Raw genomic sequence first — 14,992 nt, forward strand, 5'->3', positions numbered from 1 at the left:
CTACTCACAACCTAACAACCCAACACTACTCACCATAACTAACCAACCAACTAATCCCTAACAACCAATAACACTACACCCCAACACTAATTCACACCAAACAACACCACACACCATAATAACCAAACACTGAACACACACACATAAAACACCAACACTAACTAACACAACTACACAAAAACAAACACTACTCACCTAACAACCAACACTACAGACCACCCTAAAACCAAGCAACTAACTCACCATAACACACCAACAATACTCACCCTAACAACAAACACTACACACACTAACAACAACACTACACACCACAAACAACACAACACTACTTCACATAAACAACCACAATACTCACCCAACAACAAAGACACAACACCCCTACAAACACACACACCAACACACCCTAACAACAACACTACTCACCATAACAACCAACAAACTACTCACCCTAACAACAAACACTACACACCCCTAACAACCAACAACACTACACACACCTAACAACCAAACACTCATAACTACTCACCATAACAACCAACACTAACCAGACACCTAACAACCAACACTCTCACAACAACCAACACATCGGCAGACTACCCAATTCCAACAACTACACATCCTAACAACCAACAACTACCACACCTAACACAACCAAACATCACACAACCCACTAATCAACCAACACTACACACCCCTAACCAACCAACACTAACCTCACCAGAACAACCAAACGAATACTCAACCTAATCAACCAACCTACACACACACTAACAACAAACACTACACACCCTAACAACAAACACTAACTCACCCTAAAACCAACACTACACACCATAATAACCAACACTACACACACCCTAACAACAAACCCTACACACCCTAACAACCAAACACTACACCACCTACAAAACCAACACTACACACCATAATAACCACACTACACACCCTACAACCTAACAACAACACTACACACCTAACAAACAAACACTACTCACCCTTAACAACCTAACACTACCACCCACCAAATAAACCAACACTACACACGCCTAACAACAAACATTAACACACACTAACAACAAACACTACTCACATAACAACAACACTACACACCATAGATAACAAACACTACACACCATAATAACCAAACACTACACACCATCTAGATAACCAACACTACTCACCCATGACAACAACATTTACACACTACATGGTTATTATGGTGTGTAGATGTTGGTTGTTAAGGTGAGTATGTTTTTGTACTTCACCTAACAACAACCACACTACACACCTAAACAAAACACACTACACACCATTAAACAACACCTACACACATAATAACCCAACACTAACACACCCTAACAACACATTTACACACACCTAACAAACCATACTACACAGCAACCAATAACAACAGAACATTAACACACCCTAAACAAACAAACATTACACACACCTAACAACAAACACTACACACCATAATAAACAACACTACACACATAATAACCAACACTACCACACACACCTAAACAACTCAACACTACTCACCGCATAACAAACAAACTACACCACATAATAACAAAACACTACCACACCCTAACAAACCAACACTACTCACCATAACAACAAACACTACTCACCCTAAACAACAACACTACACACCCTAAACAACCACACTAACACACCCTAACAACCAACACTACTCACACATACAACCAACAATACTCCACCCTAACACAAACACTACACACCCCAACAACCAACATTACACACCTAACAACCAACACTACTCACCATAACAACCAACACTACAGACCCTAACAACCAACACTACACACCCTACAACCAAACACTTACTCACCATAAAACCAACACTACTCACCCTAAACAACCAACACTACACACCATAATAACCAACACTACACACCCTAACAACCAACACTACTTCACCATAACAACCAACAATACTCACCCTAACAACCAAACACTACACACCATAATAACAAACACTACACACCCTAACAACCAACACTACTCACCATAACAAAACCAACATACTCACCCTAACAAACCAACACTACTCACATAACAAACACACACCTACACGCCTAACAACCAACACTACTCACCCATACAACAACCAATACTCACCTACACAACAACACTACACACCCTAAACAACCACCTACACACCCTAACAACCAACCACTAACAACCTAATAACAACACTACACACCTAACAAACAAACACTACACACCCTAACAACAAACACTACTCACCAAACAACCAACACTACACACCATAATAAAACACTCACACGCCCTAACAACAAACACTACACACGCCTAACAACCAACACTACACACCCTAACAACCAACACTACACCACCATATAAACACACTACACACCCTAACAACAACCACTTACAACCACTAAAACAACACTACTCAACCTAACAACCAACACTCACACACATAATAAACCAACACATACACACAACAAACCAAACACATTACACACCATAACCAATGTGTGGTCCGTGTTGGTCCCGTGTGGCTCAGTTGTAAGAGCATGGCGCTTGCAACGCAGGGTTGTGGGTTCTCCCACGGGGGACCAGGATGAATAGTATGAACTTTCCAATTGTAAGCGCATCTGGCATAAGAGCGTCTGGACTAATATTTAAATGTAAATGTTAAAATAACAACAAACACTATCACCATAACAACAAACACTACTCACCCTAAACCAACCAACACTACACACCATAATAACAAACATCACACCTAATAACACACTACTCACCATAACAACAACACTACACACCCTAACAACAACAACACTACTCAACCCTAACAACCACACTACGCACCCTAACAAAACCAACACTACACACCATAATACCAACACTACACACCATACAACATACTCACATAACAACAAACACTACACACCCTAACAACAAACACTACTCACCCTAACAACCAACCTACACACACCACAAACAACCAACACACTACACCCTAACAACAAACCATTACACACCTAACAACCAACACACTCACCCTACAACAATAACACTACACACACCTAACAACCAACACTACACACCCTAACAACCAACAACTACTCACCTAACAACAAAACACTACTCACCCTAAACAACCCAAACACTACACACCCTAACAACCAACACTACACACCTAACAACCAACACTACAACCCTAACAACAAACTCTACACACCCTAAACAACCCAACCACTCACACCATTCTAATAACCAACACTACACACCCTAACAACCAGCACTACACACCATAATAACCAACACTACACACCCTAACAACCAACACTACACACCCTAACAACCAACACTACACACCATAATAACCAACATTACACACCCTAACAACCAACACTACACACCCTAACAACAAACTCTACACACCATAATAACAAACAAATAACAGCGATGAGAGCACCTGCCACTACTTTACTCAAATCATAGCAACAATGTTTTAGGGGATGGTCCTATCCTTTTTTTCTACCAATGAGTTTTAGTGTAACTTGTGTGGTCCAGCGGTTATAGCTGCTGACCCCGGCACACATGTATGCCAGAGTTGACATGGGTTTGAAAGCTGCCCACTCCTACTCCCCGTCTTTTAACAGTGTATGGGTTTGAAAGCTGCCCACTCCTACTCCCCGTCTTTTAACAGTGTACTATCTCTTCAATAAAGCTAAAAAAATAAGTGGGGGACTGCCCCAACTGAAATAAATATATACATCTTGGATACATTTCTAATCTGTTTTCTTGATTCTAACTCCTCCAACCCTCCACCCCCATTCACACAGAAGCATATCAGTGTTCTTCGACTCTGACTACTTCAACAAAATTATTATTGAACCCTCATCCCCCATCCCCTGTCCTTTCATCCAGTCAGAATGTATTCCCCTCTCCTTTCACCCAGTCAGAATGTTCCCCGCTCTTTTCATCCAATCAGAATGTTCCCCTGTTCTTTCACCCAATCAGAATGTGTTCCGCTCTCCTTTAATCCAACCAGAATGTGTTCTCCTTTCATCCCATCAGAATGTGTTCCCCTTTTCCTTTCATTCAATCAGAATGTGTTCCACTCTCCTTTCACCCAATCAGAATGTGTTCGGGGACCCCCCTGCTCTGCCGGAGTACAAGGTGGCGGACGCCAAGAAGTCCAAGTTCATCCTGCTTCACTTCAGCACCTTCAAGGCAGGCTGGGATTGGCTGATCCTGCTGGCCACCTTCTACGTTGCCGTGACAGTGCCCTACAACGTCTGCTTCATCGGTGACGATGACCTCACCAGGAGCACTTCAGTCAGCGACGTTGCCGTGGAGATACTCTTTATTATAGGTATAGGGGAGGGTCATATGTGTGTGGGAGAGGGGTTTGGGGTTGGGTGGAGTGGGGTCAGAGTTTGGGTTTGGGGTTAGGCTTTGGTTTTGCCTAGTGACTCACCCTGAATTTAATTCCGCTGCTCTATTGATCGCTTCATACATCAGTCTGAATATAACATCCTAGAAGTTGTTTGTGCTGACATCAAAATTACGTGATTCAAGATTTGTGTAGATCGGCTCTGGTCCAACCCATCGGTTTCTGCGACCAATCAGAACAATTTGAATGTATTCGCATACGAGAAGTCATCGGGGAAAGATCAAATCCAGACTCAGCGTGGAGAAGAAACGTTAGTAGGCGTGGCGTTTGGCCGGAACGATGTGGATAGGTAGCCAGGCCAGTTAGGGTTAGGGCTAGGGTTAGGGCTAGGGTTAGGGACAGTGTTAGGGTGAGGGTTAGGGTTAGGGTTAGGGTTAGGGACAGTGTTAGGGTCAGGGTTAGGGTTAGGGACAGGGTGTATAGTTTATGGTCCAGCAGCTCAGTAACCTATGACACTTGTAGTGGGTGTACTTATTACATAATCTGACAGTAAGTCATGGATCTATAACCTTACACCCACCTCTCTCTCCCTCTCTCTTCCTCTCTCTCCCTCTCTCTTCCTCTCTATCTCTCTCTTTATCTCTCTCCCTCTCTCTCTCTCCCTCTCTCTTCCTCTCTCTCCCTCTCTCTTCCTCTCTATCTCTCTCTCTATCTCTCTCCCTCTTGCTCTCTCCCTCTTGCTCTCTCCCTCTCTCTCCCTCTATCTCTCTCTCTATCTCTCTCCTCTCGCTCTCTCCCTCTCTCTTGCCTCTCTCTCCTCTCTCTTCGCTCTCTATCTCTCTCTCTATCGTCTCTCTCTCTCTCTCTCTCTCGCCTCTCGCTCTCTCCCTCTCTCTTCCCTCTATCTCTCCCTGTCCCTCCCACTCTCTTCCTCTCTTTCTCTCTCTCTCTTCCCCTTTCTCCTTCTCACTTTCCCCTCTCTCCCTCCCAGACATTGTGTTCAGTTTCCGTACCACGTACGTGAGTAAGTCTGGTCAGGTGATCTTCAACGCACGGTTGATCTGCATCCACTACATGACCACGTGGTTCATCATCGACCTGGTCGCCGCGCTGCCCTTTGACCTCCTCTACGCCTTTAAAGTCAGCGTGGTGAGTCAATTGGTTACCCCGTAGCGGTCCTCTAGCCAATGAAATCACTGTGATGCTGTGTTGTGTTTTTTGTCATTAACTTAAAAAGCTAATGAAATGCTTTAGAGAGCATGTGTGATGTTTTGTGCCTAATCACTGAAGAAGATATATTGTAACCCTTGAATTAGCAAGGACTAGATTTTCAAAATACAATATGTAGACATGAAATCTGCCAAGCACACTCCATCACACATTTGTTATGTCGTAGTGATGTAATTGTACTGTAAATTAGTTTCATGATTGATTGGTTTCCCAATAAGTCCAATACCTAAAGATATCAACACGATATTCATTTTATTCATAAATAACTTTTCAAACATTTAGCTCAAAGCACCAAAACATAGTACTGTACAAACACTTAATCACAATATTGTGTTTGTAATGTAACATCATATAATTAAGCAATAAGGCACGAAGGGGTGTGGTATATGGCCAATATACCACGGCTGTTCTTATGCAGGATGCAACACGGAGTCCCTGGTTACAGCCCTTAGCCGTGGTATATTGACCATATACCACAACCCCCCGAAGTGCCTTATTGCTATTATAAACTGGTTACCAACGTAATTAGAGCAGTAAAAATAAATGTTTTGTCATACCCGTGGTATACAGTATGATATACCATGGCTGTCAGCCAATCAGCGTTCAGGGCTGGAACCACCCAGTTTATAATTACTGTTTTACAACTGTCTCTTGATTGATTGGTAATTCGATACATCCAATATCTAATACAGTGGTATTGTATTTACAGTACCCGGGCTGAGACACAAGTGGCATTTGAAAAGAATGGATAGCATTGATTACTTTATACACAGAAGAACTGGTGGTTCTCCTGCATATGTTTCTGTGTATTGATTTCATATACAGCACAAGGAACACAGTTCTATCACATTGTGCCATCAGAGCCTTTACTATTCTAGTATAATAATATCTATGGTTTCATTGAGAATAGTGGAATGGCAGAACTATAGAACTTAGAGCGGTTGAATTTTATTACCCAAGGGAAACACTGCTCAAGTGGCTGGGGAGCTTTGATTGGTTGTGTGGTTTAGTTTCATTATAGGGATCAGGAAGTATCACTCTCTGGTCTGTAATTGAGAGAAAGACTGTCAGAAAAGGTCCCTCCTCTGCCGCTCTGTTTGCTTTGGGGTGACTGAATCAAATTGGTCCAATATACTGGGGACACGCACGAATGCAGGCACACGCACGCACGCACGCACGCACGCACGCACGCACGCACGCACGCACGCACGCACGCACACACACACACACACACACACACAGGGAGGATAGAGACGTAAACCATGTGTGTGTTTCCTTTCTCCATGATAGGACAGCAGGAAATCAACCCTGGAATCCCACTGGGACTAATTGAGACTGGGTCAGGATGGAGAGAGAGAGAGAAAAAGAGAGGGAAAAGATACATAATGACAGAGAAAAGAAAGAACACGAGAAAAAGAGACAGAGAGAGAAGGTGAGAAGATACAGAGTTATCCCTCCGAGCCCATCAATGATGACCAAATAGCATTCATTTGTGTATAGTATTGTTGTGTCTATATGACCAAATAACCAAATTGACCTGCCATTTAAGCTTCATTTTTGCCAAACTTGCCAAATGCTATAACGAAAGAGAACCACAATGGAATGAAGTATTTTGTGTTTATCCTTGATAATTCTTAATCAAATAAATAATTATGTATCTGTACCTTGTTTTAAATGATCAAATACACTAAACTAAACAATGACAGAGAAGAAGTGAACACGACACAAGAGTGAAAGGGAGAAGACAGAGACAGAGAGAGACAGAGAGACAGAGAGACAGAGAGACAGAGAGACAGAGAGAGATAATGACAGGGTGCTCCAGTGCTCTAGGCAAAAGCCCTGCTTGGTTCCAGACTCTATTAGTGGAAATACCATGGTGTCCCAGAGGAGGTTGGTTTGAGCATGTGGGCACCGGGGGCCGGCGGGGGCGACGCCAGGGGAGTCCAGGCATGCAGGGTAATTGTTGAGCTTTTGGAGTGATGTCCCTGCTAAGGCTGTAGGCCATATTTCACCAGAATGAGACAAAAAGTCCCTGTACCATCTCACTCATTCTCTCTCTCAATTCAATTCAATTCAAGGGGCTTTATTGGCATGGGAAACATATGTTAACATTGCCAAAGCAAATGAAGTAGATAATATACAAACGTGAAATTAACTCTCTCTCTCTGTCTTCCCTCTGTCCTTTTCTTTTTTCTTCAGTCTCTCTATTTCTTCTTCTTTGTCCCTTTCTGTTGCTTTCCTTCCCGTCTCTTTCCTCTGTCTTTCTCCATCTTCTCCTCCCGGTACCATCTCAATTCAATTCAATTCAAGGGCTTTATTGGCATGGGAAACATGTTTATATTGTCTGTACTGAAGCAGGGGTGGGAGTCAGGTTCATCCCTCCAAGATGCTACCGTATTGACTCAGGTTAACCACCTCAAATTCCCCTGATTCCCACCACGTCTACTGTATACAACAATGACTTCTATTCAACACTGTGATGCTCAGAAGGTCAATAGACAAGTGCTATTATGATACGGTCACTGCAATGCTTCTAGTGGTTATGGTGCCATCATTCCACTGAGGCCATGGGCAGTTCATCTCCATATGAATACTTTATTGCTGGGATGATTATAGCTCTTATGAATGATGTGTTCTGCAGGCCCTGGAGGGATGGTTGATATATGTCATTACATTTGACAATTTAGTCATTTTGCAGATGCTCTTATCCAGAGTGACTTACAACTAGTGCATTTATCTTAATATAGCTGGGTGAGACAACCACATATCACAGTCGTAGCAAATACATTTTCCCTCAATAAAGTAGTTATCAGCAAAGTCCGTGTGATTAATTGAAGATACTGTTTGAAGAGGTAGGGTTTCAGGTGTTTTGGGAAGATGGGCAGGAACTCTGCTGTCCTAGCTTCAGGGGGATGCTGGTTCCACCATTGGGGTGCCAGGACAGAGAAAAGCTTTGGGGTGAGAGGGCCAAGAGACCAAAGATGGCAGAACGGAGTGCTTGGCTTGGGGTGTAGGGTTTGAGCATAGCCTGAAGGTAGGGAGGTGTAGTTCCTCTTTATGCTCCGTAGGTAAGCACCATGGTCTTGTAGTGGATGGGAGCTTTGAATGGAAGCCAGTGGAGTGTGAGGAAGGAGCGGGTGACATGGGAGAACTTGGGAAGGTTGAACACCAGGCAGGCTGCAGCATTCTGGATAAGTTGCAGGGGTTTGATGGCACAAGCAGGGAGCCCAGCCAACAGAGAATGACAAAAGCCTGGATTAGGACCTGCGCCGCTTCCTGTGTGAGGAAAGGTCGTAATCTACAGATGTTGTAGAGCAGTGAACCTGCAGGACCGAGTCACTGCTTTAATGTTTTACGAGAATGACAGAGATAAATAAAAACCAAATATGGTGCGGAATCAGAGGGGAAGATGGCCTTCTCTGATTAGGTTGTAGAGCTCGGGGGAGAGAGATAATGATTGTTACAGCAATACCTTGGAAAACATTGTGGGCAAAGCCATAGTAATGAAATTATAATTTTACACCTGATGAGGAAGAGCAATTGAAAACTAAATGGAAAATGGAAGAACAGAATGAAGAATAAGTTGGACAAAGGAAGTATTAAGAGATGTATAAATCATCTGTGTTCAAGAGGAGTCTGACACTGTTCTCTCCCTCTGTCTTCTCTCTCTGTCTCGCTCTCTGTCTCTCTCTTCTGTCTCTCTGTCTCTGTCGCTCTCTCTCTCTCTCTCTCTCTCTCTCTCTCTCTCTGTCTCTCTCTCTGTCTCTCTGTCTCTCTGTCTCTCGTCTCTGTCTCTGTCTCTCTCTGTCACCTCTCTCTCTCTCTCTCTCTCCTGTCTCTGTCTCTCTCTCTGCTCTCCTGTCTCTCCTGTCACTCTCTCTCTCTCTGTCTCTCTCTCTGTTCTCTCTCGCTGTCTCTCTCTGTCACTCTCTCTCTCTCTCTGTCTCTCTCTCTGTCTCTCTCTGTCTCTCTCAATTCAATTCAATTCAATTCAATTTGCTTTATTGGCATGACGTAACAATGTACATATTGCCAAAGCTTATTTACAATATAAAAATGAGAATCAAAATGGTCAACGGGACAACAGTAACAACAATAACCAAGGGTCAAAATAACCATACATTCAAGAATAACAATAAGCATACAGTAGAGGACATGTGCAGGTTGATTGGTCTGTCAGACACTGTCCCTCAACTTATGGCAGGCAGCAATGTAGTGCGTGCCAACCCACAGCTCTCTGCGTCCTCCCCCAACAGGACTGGTAGCCTATCCTCATCAGAGAGGTCTTTGAAACCTTGAATAAGAGTTTCAAATTTGGGGAAATGACACTCTCTAATTGCTTTATATTTTTGACATTTTGTCAGGAAATGCAGCTCCGTCTCAGGTTCTGCTATTGTGCAGTGGTTGCACAGCCTTTCCTCTACAGCAGGGGTGTCAAACTCAAATACCCAGTGGGCCAAAATGTAAAACCTGAACAAAGTCGCGGGCCAACATTGAACAAATTAACCTTTTAATATGGACCCAAACAAGTTTTGCTTTAACATTGAATATGGAACAAGCATCGCTTATTACCATACAATATATAATTTAATAGTGGAGACATGCAAAATCGAATTTCAAATGAAAAAAACACATCAATGGCATTCATTTATTAAATAAATAAAATAAAAATAAAAATCGTATGCTCTTTTCTATTTGCAGCCTTCTGATTTAAATACCAAAATAAACTTTTTCCAGATGCGTCGCAGCTCTCATCCACAGCGAGGAGAACGCAACGAAATCTTTCCCTTCCATTCAGCTGGTCATACAGATTGTGGCAAGATCGCATGTGCGATCAGCTACTGTGTTCCTGCTCAGGCTCACGTTTGAAAATGCTTGCTTTTTCTCTGGGCATACGAGGTCACAAACTTTCATCATGCACTTTTTCACGAACTCTCCCTCATTAAAGGGCCGGGCTGATTTTGCGATCTCTGCTGCCACTATAACTAGCCTTTACAGCAGCCTCACTTTGTGATGTGGCTTTTTTGAACATATTTCTGTTGTAACCAAACTTATTTTCATCTCCTCTACTTTCTGGCTCCTTTGAGTCATGTCCATGTCCTTGTATTTGTCATTGGTGTTTCGTTTCATAGTGTCGTCTAATGTTGTACTCCTTACTTACAGCCACGTTGACTCCACAAACAAGACAAACAGGTTTGTCTTTTACATATGTAAACAGATATTCTGCCTCCCACTTGTCCAGAAAGCTCCTGTTTTCTGCCTTTCTTTTCGCCATTTTTGGGAAGGGATAGCGCGCTGACAGTTGTAGCGTCTATGTTGCTATGACTACTGTCACAGAGGAGAGGGCGTTTCTGGGTCCTGTCCTGATTGGCGCGCGAAAACAACAGCAGAGCATTATGGGATTCGTAGTATTAGCGGTGAATGCGCTGTATAATACCGGCGGGCCAGCTCTAGTAGTAATTTGGTATTGTCTCGCGGGCCAAATATAATTACCCCACGGGCCAATTTGGCCGCGGGCCAGAGTTTGACACCCATGCTCTACAGGGAGCCAGGTTTTCCTGTGTCTACCCTTCTCAATGGCAAGGCTGTGCTCACTGAGCCTGTACTTTGTCAAGGTTTTTCTAAGCTTTTGATCAGTAACCATGGTCAAATATTTAGCCACGGTGTACTGTCGATTTAGGCCAGATAGCACTGCATTTTGCTCTGTGCTTGTGCTTCCCAATAATCAATGTAGTTTTGTTTTGATTATGTTGTAAGTTGTTTTATTATGATTGATTGGATGTTCTGGTCCTGAGGCTTCAGTGTGTTAGTAGAACAGGTTTGTGAACTCAGCCTCTCTGTCTCTCTGTCTCTCTGTCTTTCTGTCTCTCTCTGTCTCTCTCTGTCTCGCTCTTCTCTGTCTCTCTCTCTGTCTCTCTCTCTGTCTGTCTCTCTGTCTGCTCTCTGTCGTCTCTCTGTCTCTGCTCTCTGTCTCTGTCTCTCTGTCTCGTCTCTGTCTCTGTCTCTGTCTCTGTCTCTGTCTCTGTCTCTGTCTCTGTCTTCTCTTCTCTCTCTTCTGTAGGGGAGTGATACATGGGTAGAGATCACTGATAACCCAGGGTAGCTGTTTTTATTAACCCCCCTCTTTTCCCTTCATCACTATTTCCCCCACATCCTTCTCCCTTTGTTGCAACTGCTAATCTCTGTTTTGTTACCTTTCTAAACAATTACTGGCCAGTATCTTGGTGGTGTGTGTGTGTGTGTGTGTGTGTGGTGTGTGTGTGTGTGTGTGTGTGTGTGTGTGTGTGTGTGTGTGTGTGTGTGTGTGTGTGTGTGTGTGTGTGTGTGTGTGTGTGTGTGGTGTGTGTGTGTGTGTGTGTGTGTGTGTGGTGTGTTGGCCTGGGGGGAGCAGATGCTGTGGGTGACATTCAGGAGTCTGTCTGGGAAGCTGCTATAAGGTGTTTATTGGTGTGTTTGTGTATTAGTGTGTGCGTGTGAGAGAGAGACAGGTCGAAAGAAAAAGAGGGAGAAAAAGGTGTAAGCATATGTAAGTAGATAAAGATTTTCTACACACACAAATGCACACGCGCACACACACACACCAAATAGTTTCATCACACACCGACAGCCCACCTGTGGTGAAGTGTATGATTAGGGCTGTTACAGCTTATTACCTCCACACAGTCATGACCGCAGTCAAATTCCATGTGACCGTTAAGTCACAGAAATCTCCTTTTATGCGCTCTGGACATACTTTGGTAGTACCCAACTCACTAACTACCATCAGGTCCTAATGGCCTGGTACTCTGGGCTCTATTGTCCCTCCATCAGGTCCTAATGGTCTGGTACTCAGGGCTCTATTGTCCCTCCATCTGGTCCTAATGGCCTGGTACTCAGGACTCTATTGTCCCTCCATCTGGTCCTAATGGTCTGGTACTCAGGGCTCTATTGTCCCTCCATCTGGTCCTAATGGCCTGGTACTCAGGACTCTATTGTCCCTTTAACCACTCTGACATCAATGCAAATGAAATCACATCAAATCACATCAAACACTTATCATCAGAACAGTAGGCCTATCACCTCACTGTGATGATCAATATGAAGAAAGAAGTTCAACAGCAGGTTGAAACAGTGTAAAACATGTTTGCTGTGGATGTTGTTTCAAAGCCTAACACAATGAAATGGACAGTGCTTTCTAAGGTGATGATTAATTAAAAACTCCCATATGCATATTCAAGCTTATGCATATGCATAGAAAAAAACGCAATTAAAATGATGTTTGTGCCGCATATAGCCAACCGCATATCACACACAACAAAACTGATTTGACCTCTACAGGATCGGTGTGTGTCCCCCTCGTGGGACGGTTGGGCTAACGTGCGCTAATGTGATTAGCAAGACGTTGTAAGTAAGAAGTATATTTCCCAGGACATAGACATGTTTTATATGGGCAAAAAGCTTAAATTCTTGTTAATCTAACTGCACTGTCCAATTTCTAGTAGCTATTACAGTGAAAAAAGACCATACTATTGTTTGAGGAGAGTGCACAACAACAAAAAACTTTTATCACGGAAACTGGTTTGATACATTCACCTCTGAAGGTAAATAATGTACTTACATTCAGTAATCTGGCTCTCATTTGTCATCCTGAGGTTCCCAGAGATAAAATGTAACATAGTTTTGTTTGGTAAAATAAATGTTTATATTCAAATGTAGGAACTGGTTTCTACAGTTTGAACCCCTGTCTGTAGATTCTAGTAATGGCCTTTGAGTGTGGACTATATTATTATGCATACTGGATGGACTGGTTACCTTATGCTAAGCTCCAAAATGTCTATCCATGAGTCTGGGAGAGAACATATAGCCAGCCCTAAGCAATGCTGTTGGTTCATTGATTGTGCCGGGAAGCTTACAGTTAGCCTACAATTCGTGAATTTGTATTTGATTTTGAAATGCCTAGTAATAGTGATTTAATTTAATTTTCATAATTCATTGAGTGACAAATTCCCCTTAGCTATGCAGAATATCTCACCACCATGCGTTTCCATCTGCTCCTCTGTCCTATATTCCTTTCTTGAGCGCGCAACAGTTTAGTGAAATATGTTTCATTGCGAAAATATGTTACTATCGATGTTCCCGAACAGATTTCACTTGGTTTCCCAAATTAAGCACTGGGTAGCTGATGATGATGGTGATGATAATGATAAAGGTGATGATGATGATGATGATGATGGTGGTGATGGTGCAGGAACAGGGTTGGACAGCCCATGGCATACAGTTTGGGCGGAATATCACCTGTAGCTCAGCGAGAGCATGCTCCTCCAACAGAGGTTGATTCATGTAGTGAAATAAGTGTTGTTATATTTATTCCTCAGCTGCTCATATTAAGCACATGCTCCTCTATAAACCGAAGTAGCCTACAAAACGGACCGATTCGAAAGCAAGCAGCCTCCATTCGCTATTCCAGTGCATACAGATGAAATGTATTTTTCCCCCTGCTCCTGTTCCTGCCCATTTGACAATGTGCCATTCTAAATCTAAACTAATCTTACATATTAGTAAAGACAAGATTCAATTGAGAATAGTCTGATGGGTAAAAATATAATCACTTGATGAGAGAACAGCTGTGCAGCCTGAGGCAAGGAACAGAGCGCAAGCTTTTTTTTGCTACTTTCTCAAATCATCAATAGCCTGTAGTCGCATCATGCAGCCCAAACATGTTTGATTACTAAGACATTATAAAGTTTGTATCATTCATAGCTAAAGTTGCCAAATAACACTACATCTAGCATATTAGACATGTTTCTAATGATCACTTTTACTCTCAACATAGCCACTTCGTATGCGCACTTGCTCCGTAATGGGAAAAATATTATTTATATTTTATATGGCTAAGTTCAATTATATTCTTCTCACTATAAAATCATAAAAAATAAAAGAATGTAATTGGACTTATAAGCATATCTTGTCAGCTAAATGAACAAGCCTACAGCCTATGGCATGGAGCATAGCCAGAAAACATAGGACTGCAGTATGCCAACTCATATTACGGTGTTCTGAAATACATGTTCTTCTAATCAGAATGTTTCTTTAGACCTGACTAAAATAAATAATGGATTCATTGTGATGTTGTATATTAAATAGATTTATTACAGTTTTTTAAATGTAGATGTTCCAAAGGCGCGGAACAGCGGCTTGTATGTGTGGAGGCCTGGAGACACTATATGTGTTTATAACGGTCAATTACCGTGAGACCTCAGACAGGTGTGTGTACTTTCTATGGCTCAGGACTTCTTTATTGCCAAAGGTTTAGTGTGTGTGTGTGTGTGTGTGTGTGTGTGTGTGTGTGTGTGTGTGTGTGTGTGTGTGTGTGTGTGTGTG

At 42.7% G+C, this 14,992-nt stretch overlaps 1 pseudogene; it reads left to right on the forward strand.

Annotated features, from left to right (window-relative positions):
• Nucleotides 1-14,992, forward strand: part of LOC111955771 (voltage-gated delayed rectifier potassium channel KCNH8-like) — a 90,182-nt pseudogene that overhangs the window by 27,119 nt on the left and 48,071 nt on the right.

This window comes from Salvelinus sp. IW2-2015, linkage group LG31, assembly GCF_002910315.2.
Source record: "Salvelinus sp. IW2-2015 linkage group LG31, ASM291031v2, whole genome shotgun sequence".
NCBI classification, from domain to species: Eukaryota; Metazoa; Chordata; class Actinopteri; order Salmoniformes; family Salmonidae; genus Salvelinus; species Salvelinus sp. IW2-2015.